The sequence below is a fragment of the Gnatocerus cornutus genome, unplaced genomic scaffold (assembly GCF_029298725.1).
Source record: "Gnatocerus cornutus isolate USDA-ARS CGAHR unplaced genomic scaffold, icGnaCorn1.1 Chromosome13, whole genome shotgun sequence".
In the NCBI taxonomy this organism is placed as follows: Eukaryota; Metazoa; Arthropoda; class Insecta; order Coleoptera; family Tenebrionidae; genus Gnatocerus; species Gnatocerus cornutus.
Window position 1 is genome coordinate 1,926,968 of NW_028275361.1, and position 15,799 is coordinate 1,942,766.

The following is a 15,799-nucleotide window of genomic DNA, read 5'->3' on the forward strand; positions in this document are numbered from 1 at the left end:
CATCGAATTCATCAACAAGCAGGGTTTTGCACTTTTAGCAGCTTGGTTACTGTCCGTCAAACATATCCACCCATGTTAGAAGAATCCAAGTGGCATAGTCGTTCATGGTGATCAACAACACCGTCCAGAACGTTCTGCAATCGTTCTTAATGCTTGCAGCAGGGTACGATAGGGTGTCAATAAGAGTCCTTTACATGTTTGCATCTTTTGGCGGTTCATTGAGAAAAAACAGGTTCAATATTGAAAGTAACAGTCCGTGTTGGAGTACTGCATCATTTTCAGTGTGTTGCTTTCAGTCTTGTCCGTCTTTTTTCACTCGTCCAAGTTATTAATTGGTTGTTTAAAGAATTATCCCATTGAAACAGTCGACCGACGATACTTTGTTAGAAATATCATGTGTGCAATTTTCATTAGAACGCAGTTATAAATGATGTTCATTGTCATTTTGTTTCATTTTTTTCTTGCACTACTTCTTTGACTCGTTATTCTTTCTTAGTGAGAAATTGTCTTGATACCGTGCAAGCACATTTTTCATATGATAATAGAGGGGGTATAGTGGTCCTAGATCGTTAGGTAGTTCGCAAGGTTTGTTGAAGCAACAAATACAACTCGCAACATCATGCACCATATTCAGTTCGAAAACACGAATCTGAAATATCAGATGTAAACAGTGTTCCTACAATTTGCAATGACCTTAGAAAAAGTAACTCACTATTATGCGTTTTTGGTGATCCAAAACCGCTTAGTTGTCGGTAAGCACATGTATCTGATTTCCATATTACTTATACGTCTTGGTATCATTAGTTGGTTTCCTATTCAAAGTTTCATTTGCTAATATTTCGAAACGGAATATTAATGGTACTGTACGACCAATTTGGACTTGAAAAAACTTTCATGATAACATCTTTTAGCATGGCGGTCTTGAAAGTGTGCAGAATTGTGCCTACATTTGTCGATTCGACTTTGTTTCTACAAATCATAATTGAAACATACGAATTTATTAGTCGCATAGCCACTAAATACCACAAAACTCCGTTTTGACATGGGTAAGTTTGTCTTTGCCGTTGCTCTTGTAGGTTCTAAGCCACTCAACGATACAGCATTCTTCGTTAGTTTTGCATACCAACTATACCGACTGCACCAGCATTTTTCGATAGCAGCACTGCGTCCTAGATTTCATACGTATTGTGAACCAATTTTGACTTCTTGACTACGGCAGTTCACATATTGGAGCTTCGAGCTTAATCTACTTTGGATTAATGACATTATTAAACAAAAGAAAAATGTTAAAAGTATCTAGTACCATACATTTTATAGGCGCAGTAAAGAAGTTTGCCGAAAAAGGATGAAATCAGCTAATTCTGTCTCCATCATAATTGAAATAACTGTTTTAACGTAAATGCAATCATAAATGAGTCAAATCGCTTCACTGCATACGTGTCACTGAATTTCCATTTCCAATAAACCAGTGACATTTCTAAAGAAGTCGTGAATTCTAGTTGCACCTCAGCAAACCAAACTGCAATCATTTTTCTGGTGATAACCAACTTTCAACAAGTTTTTTTACTCACATTTCCTTGTGCCTACGCATTTTTTGCACCAAAACGTTGCCTGATGCATTGTGATTAGTTTCCAATTTCAAAAGATCGAGATAAATCGTTCTGCGCAAGTTTAAATCAATGATTTTCATCATCATGCTCAAAAGTAAACATAACCTCAAATGAGAAATATTACAAATGTCAAGAACGTCACTGACGTCAGCGATTATTGACAGACCGAACGCAGGGATATCCAAAATTGGGCGTGGGAAATTATTTTTTTCATAGCCGACTATGATTTTGCATCTTTTGGAAATGTTGAGGGTCTTTTTTCTCTTTTTCTCGGCAACTTGACTAGCTAGACGGTTGAGTTTTGACACACTCGGATAATTATTGATGTTTTATAAAATGACATAAATCTTAACTAATTAAAATTTAAAATAAGACAAGTAAAATTAACATTTTTAAGACAAGGATGACGCTGGTAATGTCACATCATCCTTACCTACTCAAGAAATTATATTTTAAATTTTAGAAAAATCCGTTCATAAATGACAAAGATATTGAGCCCGAAAGTCTTAGATGGGCCACCCTGTATAATTTAATTATTTATAATTATGTTCACTAATTTTTGTTAAATTGACAATTCAAAAAATTTCGAAGATCCCAGTGCATCCATTAATTCTTCAATTTTTGCAGTTACACAAATCCCACCTTTTCGGGAAAAATTTAATTTATTTATGAAGATAAACATTAAATAATAATAATGAGATATTGTAATTATTAAGTTTCACGGGTGTAATTTGTAAAATATCGGACTCCACTATCAAAGTATTTAAGATTTACTGGCCATGGGCAATAATAATTTGGCCATCAGTGCAGTCAAAACTATTAGCTATTGTCCTGACCACAAGATGATAGTAATAATAATCTTAACCACTCGGGCTGGGGTTTTAAGAAGTAGTTTTTATTTATGGTTTTATTACCGTAGTAAGCAGACTGACCATGGGTAACTCACTAAAAGAGTGCCGACTACAAATAATGAGGGTTGAAGGGAGATGCTGCATTTAACGTTTGGATGTTTAAAATGTTTCATATAATTTTTCCTTTACGCAGAATTTTGAAGCAGAATTTACCGTTACAGTTTGTTAGATATCCCCTTAAGTGCAGAAACCAAGAAAATTACTGCGTTTGAATGTGAAAATGTTTGGCAGTGCAAGTACAAATTAGTGACAACTCATTTATAGCCGCAGGAGGAATAGGAACAATAATAGTGGTTGTTCAAGACAATAAAAGAAAAGAAACAAGAGATTTAAAAGAAGTTTTGTACATTCCTCAATTGGGAAAAAATGTGTTCTCATTAGGAGCAGTAACATATAAGAAAAATATGATACAAGTTCAGGATGGTGAAAAAGTTGTGGTTTCTGGAGTGAAGTTGTTGAATCATTGCTACAAAATGAAAATTGAAGTGTTAACATATCAAAGTAATTCGTCTGAAATTGATTAAGCTATGCTATGGCATGAACGTTCTTTGAAAGAAATGGCAAACAAAGGTCAAATACCTGACAGCTTTAAAATGTCAATAATAAAAGAAGATAATTTTTGTGAGAGTTGTCAATATGGAAAACAATTTAGAAGATCATTCCTTAATAAGAAAATCCATCAGTCCTTAAGAAAACCTGGTGAATACATTTATTCAGATGTTTGTGGAAAAATGTCCGAACCATCCATTGGAGGAGCAAATTACTTCATACTGTTCAAAAATGAGAATGCATCATATAGAACAGTACCATTTCATTAAACAGAAGGGTGATGTTTTTCAAAAATTTGGAGAATTTAATGCTTTGATAGAACGTCAAACAGGAAACAAGATAAAAGTGTTTAGAAGTGATAATGGAACAGACTTTACAAATAGACATTTTCAAGATTTTTTTTAAAACTGTATTGTATTCGAAAAATGTGCATCATATACTCTAGAACAAAATAGATGTGCTGAAAGAGAGCTTCGAACGATTGTGGAAACAGCAAGAACTTTGGTGGTTAGTACAGTATGATCCAATAAATTTTTGATCAGCCCTCATTAAAGAAGAATGGAACATGAACACTTGAACAATTACCAGAAAATCGACATGGCATTGGATGCAAGTGGGTGTTCAAAGTCAAACGCAAACTAAATGGTGTAATTATTCGTTACAAAGCAAGACTCTGTGCAAAATGTTGGAATTGATTACACTGAAACGTATTCAGATCTCGAAATCTGTCAGTTTGATGTTAAGACAGCATTTTTAAATGGTGATTTAAATGAACAGATTTTTATGGATCAGCATAGGGATTTATGGAGCGAGATGAAAGATTAGTTTGTAAACTACATAAGAGTCTCTACGGATTGAAGAAATCACCTCGATGTTGGAACAAAAAATTTGTAGAAATTTTAAATGAATTCCAAGTTTCAACAGTTACACTCTGATGAATGAGTGTTTAATGGAAAATATAATAAAGAAGACATTTATTTAGCGCTCTTTGTTGATGATGTTTTATGTTAATCACGACAGATAATTGAAGAATTTTTAAATCAATTGGAAGAACGGTTTGAGATGAAGAAAGGAGATTCAGAAGTTTATGTTGGGATTGAAATTAAACGCAATAGAGAAGAAAAATATATATGTATACATCATGGTGATTACACAAAAAGAATTTTACAAAATTTAATATGTCGGATTGTAACCCACGCACTACTCTTTTTGATCTAAATGTGAACTTAAGTTCTCAACAGTGTCCAGTAAATGAGGAAGAAGTGTTAAAAATGAAGAATATTCCATTCAGAAGAATATCCCACGTTTGTCAATTTTCAAGTAATCCAGGACAACAACACTGGACAGCAATAAAACGTATTTTAAGATACTTAAAAGGTACTCAAAACTGCGGCATTTGCTATGGAGATAGTAACAAATCTGATGATCTTGTTGTTTACTCGGATGCTGATTTTGCTGCATATTTAGATAATCTTTGTTCTACGACTAGTTATATTTCGTTGTTAAATTCCAGTCCAACTTGGTCTTCACATAAACAGAAATCAGTCTCAAGATCAACAGCAGAGTCAGAATATGTTGCTGCTTCTGAAGCAAGTCAAGATGTCATCTGGCTTAGAAATTTTTTACAAGAACTTGGAGAAGATATGGACAAACCAACGAACATGTATGTGGATAACAATAGTGCAATTTATCTCATCAAAAATCAAGAGCATCACAAACGTCCGAAATATATTGATATTAGATATCATTTCATAAGGGAGCAAATAAATGATGGGAAGATCTCTGTGTCCCATGTACCCTCAGAAAATCAATTGGCAGATTTCCTGACGAAGGTGGCTTCAATGAAGAAATTTACGCAAAATAGAGACAATTTCTTCATTGGTGAAGTGAAGTGTTAAAGCATGAGTACTTATGCAGATAAAGTATTAGGTTACAAAAAAGTGGAGGAATGTTGAAGTTTAGCTTTTTAGTTGTAACTATAGTAATGTTGTTGTAAATAGTTTGTGAAAAATAGTAAAAAATAGAAGTCAGTTTTTCTCTTCAAACCACGGAAAATCTCCAAAATTACACCAGATTAGGATTAATATTAAACTACAATTTTTAATTCCTAAATCGATACATGACAGAAAAGATGGAGTAGATCGATTTTGTAATCTGAAAACAATATTTTTAACAATTTTTCTACACAATTACATACCTTTTTACCGAAACGCCCAACGAGTAGTTGAAACCCATGGATTCCGAATATCGAATTTGCAACGGTTTCTGTACATTCACTAAAAATATTAAATAGATTTTCTTATTCTCACTGGTCCAGTTGTACCAATTCACGTTAATCAAATCCCCCAACAATTCGTTCGACTGCAAAAATGATTGATTGAAGATATAGATATTTGCTGTTTGCTTTACCACATCTTCAACTTTTTGTCCCGATGCTACCAGATGAGTAAAAGCCAGTCCTGCCACCAGTTGATGTTGAGAACCCTAAGAACCTGCCTTTTTCCAAAAGTCATTCTTAAAACAAACGACAGCGATTTTTTCCATGTGGAAAAATATTCCTCGATAATAACCAACGGAAAATAAATATCAATATCACCTTCGATCGGCTCGATAAAATTCAAAAAACTGGTAAATAGAAGAATTGTATTAACAACCAGGAAACACTGCAAGTATAAAGATTCTTTTCGGATCTTCTTTTGTGTGATATAACCAGCTTTTTAAAAATCCCAAAAATTAAAGTTTTTGAAGCATTTTTTGTAGAATAGCGTCATTTCTGGAGTGCTCCAGATCGCTGTTAAAATCTACAAAACGTTACCTTAGTAAGAGAAATGCAAAGTGGTACGTACGAAAAGTAAGCCCCCATAATACGGAAAGTATTTAAAAAAGAAGCCTTGCTCAAATTTCTGTATAAAGAAGAAACTTTGGAAAATAATCATAACGGTCAGGCCTCTCAAAGACATTTTTAAGAGGATTTTCATGGCCATGGTTTGGTACAGATCCAAGAACAAAAAGCGTAACAATCAGAGATTATCACCTATGAAGTGATGTTTCTAGAGAATTGTTAAGATGATACATTTTACCTTTGAAGACTAAAGTCATCTTGCTTCGCAAGCGGAGCCCTAGAGACATGTTAACGTTAAAAATCGACCCAATTTGTAGACACGACGTGGACTGTTGCCAGTCTTGTTGTCAAGTGGGGTAATATCCATTAAGTATTTATTAATTATCACAATAAGAATACGTGACAGTTGTGGTAATGATACAATAACAATACAATACTACTCCAAAAAAATGAGAAATGCAACTTATTTTAAAGAAAATTTCAAGTGAAGTGAACTATTCAAATAGTTATTCAAGTTCGATAATAAAGGCGATTAATAAATTAACGAGATGTTTCAACGCACGAATGTTGTAATTATAAACGCTACCACCCGCGAATTTTGAATTAAAATAACATAATTTGAGTACTTTCTTGGTCACCAACGAAATCATCAAAATTCTTAGAGAAATCCGCTTATTTCGAAGCAAAACGACGATTTTTCGCTGATTTTCGCTTTTTTCTGGCTTGAATTCGCAAAAAAGAGCTCGAAATCTACAAAACCACCAAGTTTTATCAAGATTCACCGGCTGAATTGCAAGAAAACAGCAGAAATCTGCACGAAATCATCAAAATTCTTAGAGAATTCCGCTTATTTTAATGCAAAACGACGATTTCTCGCTGATTTTCGCCGTTTTCTGACTTGAATTCACAAAGAAAAGCTCGAAATCTACAAAACCTCTAATTTTTATCAAGATTTAACGGCTGAATTGCAAGAAACAGCAGAAATCTGCACGAAATCATCAAAATTTTTAAAGAAATCCGCTTATTTCAATGCATAACGACGATTTCTCGCTGATTTTTGTTGTTTTCTGTCTTGAATTCGCAAAGAAACGCTCGAAATCTACAAAACCATCACTTTTTATCAAGATTCAACGGCTGAATTGCAAGAAAACAGCAGAAATCTGCACGAAATGATCAAAATTCTTAGACAATTCCGCTTATTTTAATGCAAAACGACGATTTCTCGTTGATTTTCGCTGTTTTCTGACTTGAATTTGCAAAGAAGATCTCGAAATCTACAAAACCACTAATTTTTATCAAGATTTAACGGCAGAATTGCAAGAAAACAGCAGAAATCTGCACGAAATCATCAAATTTTTTAAAGAAATCCGCTTATTTCGATGCAAAACGACGATCCCTCGCTGATTTTTGCCGTCTTTTGACTTGAATTCGCAAATAAAAGCTCGAAATCTACAAAACCACCAATTGTTATCAAAATTCAACGGCTGAATGCAAGAAAACAGCAGAAATCTGCACGAAATCATCAAAATTTTTAAAGAAATCCGCTTATTTCAATGCATAACGACGATTTCTCGCTTATTTTTGTTGTTTTCTGTCTTGAATTCGCAAAGAAAAGCTCGAAATCTACAAAACCACCAATTGTTATCAAAATTCAACGGCTGAATGCAAGAAAACAGCAGAAATCTGCGCGAAATCATCAAAATTCTTAAAGAATTCCGCTTATTTTGATGCAAAACGACGATTTCTCGCTGATTTTCGCCGTTTTCTGGCTAGAATTCGCCAAAAAGAGCTCGATATCTACGGAACTACCAATTTGTATCAAAATTCAACGGCTTAATGCAAGAAAACAGCAGAAATCTGCAGGAAATCATCAAAATTCTTAGAGAATTCCGCTTATTTTAATGCAAAACGACGATTTCTCGCTGATTTTCGCAGTTTTCTGACTTGAATTCACAAAGAAAAGCTCGAAATCTACAAAACCTCTATTTTTTATCAAGATTCAACGGCTGAATTGCAAGAAATCAGCAGAAATATGCACAAAATCATCAAAATTATTAAAAAAATCCGCTTATTCCAAATTAAAAAAGAAGAAGATGGTTTGCTAGGCCTACATCAGAATAGATACATAGAAAAAATGCTGAAGAAGTTTAGGATGACTGATTGCAGTTTTACAGCGGTAGCTAATAATGAGACGCTTTATGATTCAAAAAATTCTAGAGCAGTGGGCGAAAAACATCCATATAGAGAAGCAGTCGAAAGTCTGATATATTTGGTGGTACCAAAGTTAGTCAACGGTTGGAAAACTACCATAATAAAAATAGAATGCACTTGAAATTTAAGAATCAAGTTTAGAGCTGATGATCCACTTAAAGTTTATAGTGACTCAGACGTTGCTAGAGATACAGAAGATCAAAAGTCAACGACTAGTTTTGTTATTTTGCTTGAAAAGTTTCCAGTTGCTTGTGGTTCACAGAAGCAACAGTTCACAACACTGTCAACCATAGAATCCGAGTACATTTTTCAGAAACCAGGAAAACCAGTATTTAGTATCAACAACCAACGCGCACTGAAGCTCATATGAGTCTGGAGTTTCAGAAAAGGACTAAACACATTGAAATTGAGTTCCATTTGATAAGAGAAAAATTTGAAGACGGTATTATTGACGTTCAATATATCAATACATGGAAACAAGGAAGCTTTTGCAGAAAAAAAGTTTATCCAAAATGTACTAATAAAGTAGTACTTTATTCACTCATCTTAGACAAATAAAGTACTCTTTTATTTTCTAAACACTTTAAAGAAAATTATGCCACATTTTCATGACAACCATGCAAGCATGGCTTTCTAAACGCTAAATATTTGTCACTGCTGTCACTTCTGTCAATTCTTTTAATGCTTTAATTACAACCAACAGAGGCTTTGGATAAAATCTAGTATGATATTCGAGTGTAAGGACAAATTATTCACTCCAAAAAACGTATTCTCTCGATCCACGATCTCGAGAATAACTGATTATTGTCGTGAATAATTTGCATCTTTACACTCTTAGATAATAAATATCTATTATACAAATTCGGATCGGATTTGGTTTAGAAAGTATTTAGTTTTCTTTGAGTGTCAATTTTTGTTATTTTAGAGTTTGTTATTTAAATGCGTCAATAGTTTTCTTTTAAAAACCGTATCTCACAGTTTTTTTTCTTAACTGGAAAAAGATAGAAATAAAAAATATTCTTAAAAATGCACAAGTGGTACATTCCAATACAATAAGTTTGGTCTAAATTTGTGTACAATCCCAAAATTGGGCTGGTAGATCTAAAAATGAATTCTCCAACTTTTCCTTATTGTCACATTCATAAAACGTGAATACAAAGAAAGCAGTGTTTACTGCACTTTGCATGTTTAAATTTGAAATTTGTTTTTGAAATATGAATGTTTATATCAATTAAAAATCAACAGATGTTCCTGACGTATGTATAGTCTAATGGAGTTGTTATCTAAGTAACTCCTCGTCATCGACAATGCTACAATTATAATTATGATGTATACTGGCAAACATATTATTTTTTTTACCAAGAATGATCAGAACTATAGTCTCCACAAGTTCAATGAAATGCTTGGTCTTCAGATTTGTTATTACTTGTAAAACTACAAACATTTTCATACATTATATTACTCTTATTATTAAATTTATTCTTACAAATTGGTTTCTGCCCTTGGACTTGTAGGTACAAATGTGTTTTCGACTGCTCTCATCTCTAAGTTTATAGCCCTAAAATTTTATTATGAATTTGTTTAGTTATTCTCTACTGTTATTTCTTCATATTGTAAAAATGAAAAGTTGATAAATCATTTAAAATAAATAAATTAGTCGCTTTGGTTCTTCTATATTTATTTTACCGTCATTTACTTCGGCTCTGAAAATCCAGGTGATAATGTATGTAGTTTAATTTTGCTAGAGTTACTGGATTTAGAGAGTACCGCAATGGACGCCATTTTCACTCCAAAAAAGTGCGCCAAATTTAAAAGTAGAATTAACTTAAACTGTAAAAAATGACATTGTAACGGGTTTAATGGGATTGCTACATCAGTGAAAATAAGAAAGTATAAAATATCTCAACGATGTAACGTAAGTGCAGGAAAAATAATACTAAATAACTAACCATATCTAAATACGTTTATTTCAACTCTTTCAGTACACTTCTCATAGCAATGCTTCGTGATGTTCTACACGATTCTGCCGGATCTGTAGTATGTTTGCTACTTTTTCTATTTGCAGCACGCAACGCAAAGAAAAATCGCGTCCGCATGAACAAATTAACAATTGTTTTAATGATACTATGGCAGTCTATGTGTATAAAAGTATTATTATTGAGGAACAATGCAGCAGCACCTAGGACAGTAATTTCATTGTCCAGCATTTGATGCTGCACTGTTTTGAAAAAGATTTCGGCTTTTTTAATAAATTCAAATAATTCAAAGCTAGGATACGTTAATAAATTTTCTTTATAATCTTTGAGCTTAGTCACAAGTAGTATATCATTATGTTCATGCTCTTGAGGATTGCATAACAATGGCTGGTAGCAATTAGTGCAAGTCTTTGGCTGGATTTTGTGGAGAATGTTGCCAAGTAAATAATATAAACCTGGGGCACTGCTGTTTATCTCTTCATAGTCGTGAAAATCAACAATGGGTATCAAGTCTACATAATTTTCATCAGTGACTGGTGCGTCAGGTTGTAATTCTTTGCAGTATTTTATAAGAGCTCCAGTATTTTCAAACCAGTAATTACCTCTTGTCTCAGCTTCATACTGCGACAACAAAATCAATCGTAATGCTGTCTTAAAATCATGTGGTCCAGGAACAGGTGTTCTAACTCGAACCATAGAAAATAAATTCTCAAGGGCGTCTTGGGTCAAACGCCCCAACATTAAGTATTTAAAATTTTCTCTTTCAAGATATTCTTCTTGTAAATCAAGAGCAGTCTGGGTTGCCAGTAACATACCACTCTGGAAAGGCTGCCAGGCATCACGAATTTTCATTCCTCTGATAATGTCCATAAAATTCTGGAAAAATGATATTATTTCGTCATAGGCTGTTCTATTGTTATAAGAAATCCCCATTTTTTGATGTCGAGCGGACATCAAACTGAACCAGTGAAATAATGTTTTGCAGAACCACGATGTTGTTTGGTAATGTGAATTCAACTTATTAATGCTAATATAATCTGTTGCTGCTGTATCATTATTAAACATTGCGAAAGCTAAGTTGACGTTCATTTTGTCGAAGTGTGTTGGATTAAACATAAACTCTTTCAATCTAGGAGCTATTTTTAATTCTAGGTTCTCTTCTAAATGAAAAACGTTTTCAATTGCTTCCAGGTTAATGGTGTTGGAAGGCAAATTGTATTTGTGAACAATCTGTTCATCCATATAAAACACTTTGTGCTTCAGCAATCCAGTTGCCACATTCTTAAATATTTAGAATGACATCTGGCATTATATATAATCGTTTTTTTTCATCAACAAAGTGAGGACACCAATTGACAATTTTTCCATGTCGGTGAGCTGTGATATGCAACAGTCGCCAAACAGCTCGGTTTTGCGGCCCCATATCTGAAATCAGCGTCCTAACAGTCAATCCTATTGTAGTTGCTTTGTGAATAATTTCTTGAATTTTCTTCAAAGCCTCTTCAGGGCTATATGAATTGCCTGTAAATTCATAGGCTACTGTTTGTTTCCACCGACTCGATAAACCTGCCACCATAAATACAAGAGCATGCGTCGCAAGTTCAGAGCTAGATGCATTTCCTGATGAAGACATTGTTGGTTTGCCGATGACTTTATTGGTACTATTATCATATTGAAGTCGAGGCTGGATTGCCATCTCATCCATTAATAACGAGGCATGCTTTTCCTCAGCAAGAAAGGTTGATGTCTGCAGATAAACAAAAAAAATATGTTGTATTAGCTGTTGTGTATTTATAATTACTTTTATTTCTAACAGGTCAAACACCTCGGTCAACACACCTGCTTCAAACTTCAAGTTCTTAATACGGTGTTGCAAGGTCCTAATACTGGGATATGGCAGCTTTTGTCTGCGAACTTCCTCGTAGCCTTTTGCCCCGTAAGCCATATACAATTTGAGGCCTTTATTAATACTATCATCCGACCACTCCACACCTCTGTGGTTTCCGTTTGTTAAAAAATTAATTTGATCTGGATTAAACAATTTCTTGTATGTCTCTTTCATCTTTTTTACGCGCCTTTGTAACATTTGATATGCGCGCTGCGTGTTTTTTAATTTGGTTTTTAAATTCTGGTACGGTACATGATCACACCACTCTTTACTCATCTCATCAGTAGAAACCACAGTTGTTGGGTCATTATTCCCCTCTGCAAGAACGTTACTTGTATTCACATTATAAATATATGACAAGTCCTAAATACATACCATAACAATTTTCAGTATTTTCACCAACAGTTTGTTGTAACAAGTCTACTGTTGTGGTCTTCTCTAATTCTGTGTAAGAAATAAACAGCTTAGCTAGGTGTGTCACCAATTAGTAAACTCATACCAGTGCGTCCTTTCTTTGCGGAAGGGCCTTGTAATTCTAACACTGGGATGGTGGGCACAGCATTCCATTTTAAAAGTTTTCGGCCATCTCGTCTGTTGGGTTCAAATTCAGTACTTTCAAAGTGTGCCTGCAATTTTCACATTATATAATATATGCTTATCTTAACCATAATTGTTGTATTTTACTTCACAAATATGAGCTCTTGACGGTATTTCAGTCCTATTAATAAACTGCACCCACATTTGTTTTCTCTGTTTGCTATTGGCACCTTGTGGTAATTGAAATAAACGGAAACCATTCTCCGTACGATTCTTGCACGATGGCACGCTACATCCTGGCATTTTTTATCACACCTCACGACTTTAATACAATTACACAATTACAATCAGGATCGCGTACTTTATTACGTACAGCTATTCTGTCATATATCTTATAGGTTATGTCCATAGGTTATGACCACAGAACACTGTTGTGACACTTGTCTGGTTACGTCCGGTTGTGTTTCTAGTTACAAAACCGCCATTTTCACTCCAAAACAGTGGCGATACCAATTGCGATACTCTCTAAATCCAGTAACTCTAAATTTTGCAATCGTAAAGCGCCATCTGCTAGTGCTTCTGTGTACACACACACAGCGGTCGTGTTGGAGCAGTTTACCAACGCTTCAACCTTTGTTTGGGGAATTGTGAACGTAGGTTGGTAGCGGAGAAATCAGCTGTTCACTCTTGTTGCGTAGCGTCCCGCGCACTGTTAGCACGTGTTGCTTTCGGATTGTTTTAGTTAGTGCTCAAGTGGAAGGTTATTTGGTTAACCGGTTATTTAGATGGAACTTTTCATTGCCAAATGCGGAATTCTGCACCGATAACCAAGGTGAGTGTTGCATTTATAAGCTTCAAAATAACGATTTACACTGGTTTTCAATTAATTTGTGAACTCATTTGTGCTAGGTTGAGTTTGCCTTCATCTTGAAACTGACAGATTCAAAAATTAATTAAAATACTGAAAATAATGGAGTGCGGGCACTATACCCTATTTCAATGGATAGCGAGGCCCCCATTTTAGTGTCAACGAGTATATATGAGAGAGCAGTATATTGTACATTGCTGGGAAATTTTGTAAGGTCACATCAAAGTTTCTGTTTTATAAGGTACCGCTATTAGTTTTCAGTGCGCAATTCAAGAGAGACAGACATAGTCCACAAAGCAATGGGTTAGAACGAGACGCAAGATTTTAGGAAATTGTCATAAAATTGTTGACGTAAAATTTGTCATTGACAAAATTTAAGGTTATCTTAAATTTGTTTGTTTAAAATACACTTAAATAAACCGTGGGTACAAAAAGAAAATTGGTTCCAACATTATAACAGACTATGTGAATACGTAAGAGGTGAGCTAAACGACATTAGGACCGATTACATTTTGCCACGTTAAGGAAGAGCAACACTCAGTAAAGTTCTTTTTATATTGTAGCTTCTGCAGACAATGTGGTAATAATGATGCGATATAAAAAGAACTGACAGAAAGCATTGCATAAATGGAAGTAGCAAATACATGAGCAGAAAATGAAGTACATGAGATATTCTTCAAGCGCTATTTAGAAGAGAGAGAGTTACAATTTGAAGATGTATACATGTTTAAGGTCTTGATTGAGTTTATACAGAACAACTGCAATTATCAACAACAACAAAACGAATATCAGGAGCAAATATTAAGGTCATGGCAAAATTATTTAACACCCTAAAATACAAAATTAAATCTATTTCTAACACTACAGGAGACCATTTGAATACGTAAGAAGTGAGTGAGCAAACCAACATTACGATCAATTCCATTGAAGTGCGAGTCATGTGTTTGAGCCTCTAGCGTTGTCTTTGGCAGTGTTTCAACGATTCCACCTGTATACAGTAAGGGCATAAGTGTTATAAATTCTTTATATGTTGTGAACTGTAGCGAGAAATATAAAAATTATAAGACCTAAAGAAGAACTGAAAAAAAGCATTAGGACGGACATACATGGAAAATGCAAGTGACGCGTATAGTGAGGAAATGGCTAAGAGTATATGAAATAGTTGAATAGTTGAGAAGTTTGAATGTGGAAAAATATTCAAGAACTTGAGGGTGCACAACACTGAAATACAGATTGTTGCAATGAAACCTTGTGATTTTCTTATGAAGTAACAAGAAACCAAATGCAAGTCTGTAAATGGATGAGACTGATATTAGTCATATTTGTGAGTAAAACAATAAGATGATATAGTGTAACTGATAAGTAGGTGGGAAATATATGTATTTAGTAAGAACTGAGGCAGCAGTAGTTAAGATACATCAATGATTAATTTAAGGTAAAATGAAGATTCAACGTTGTATCCAGAAACCAAAGAAATAGTGCATCATCTAACTTAACGAGAATAAAATAATTTTAATCAAATCTTTAATTCTACTACATTTTCTCTATGAATGTATAGCTATGAGTTAGCACCCATGTGTTTAAGGACCTTCGTACGCCACTTAGAACTATAGAACCTGTTTTACCTATCTTATGTGTATTTCTTGTTCTATTGCATTTTCAGTGTTCCCTTTCATTATGAGGAAGCAGCAGTGGCTTCAAGCCAATCATCTTCTGCCGCTGATGTTGAAAGCGATGCTGTATCTCCCTCCTGAGGCTGCGTATCTGCAGTGTTCAGTGCAATGACTGTATCTTGTCCTTCTGCTGTTTTATGAGGTGCCTCTTTTAGATTAAGGGTAGCAAGTCAGTTGGTCCTACAATTTTGATGACGTTTCCCGTTGAGGCCGACAAACTTACACTTTACAAGATTTTTGCTTATTTTTTTAGGCCATTGAAACATTTCTGTTCATAACGCAGGTTTTGTGATGTACTTTGCTAGTACCACATGTGGTGGCCTTCCTTCTTCCATTTTCTTGTCCATAGGTTTGATTTTAAACTCATATTAACAATAAGATGAACGAGTTATTCGGCTGAATGCAAGAAGTTCATGTTGGTATTGGGGCTATTGGGATACAAAAGCGATTGAAGACAAATTGGAGGAACATTATTTAAATTTAGTTGACGGAATTCGTAAACTAACAGGTACAAAATTCCATAAGCTTATAAAAGTACTCAAGGGTTCATATACAAAAACCAACTTTAGTATTCCCCCAATACGTGCTGCTTAATCAATGTCACAATGATCGTCGGCTTAGATAGGGCTTCCATCTACCTTCTATTTGGAGTTTTCTGAAATTGGTGGAAAGTCGTCATACATAAAACGTCAAATAGTATTTACTTACGGCGGAGGAAACAAAAACACCATAAC

General features: G+C 34.4%; 1 long non-coding RNA gene across 1 annotated transcript; it reads right to left on the reverse strand.

The window, feature by feature from the left end:
* Positions 1–370: 370 nt before the first annotated feature.
* Positions 371–1,042, reverse strand: LOC148166794 (uncharacterized). The gene is made up of 2 exons (XR_015770937.1): positions 713–1,042; positions 371–649 (listed from the first exon to the last, which is right to left on the reverse strand). It is a non-coding gene; the product is annotated as an uncharacterized LOC148166794 (long non-coding RNA).
* Between the last annotated feature and the right edge of the window lie 14,757 nt (positions 1,043–15,799).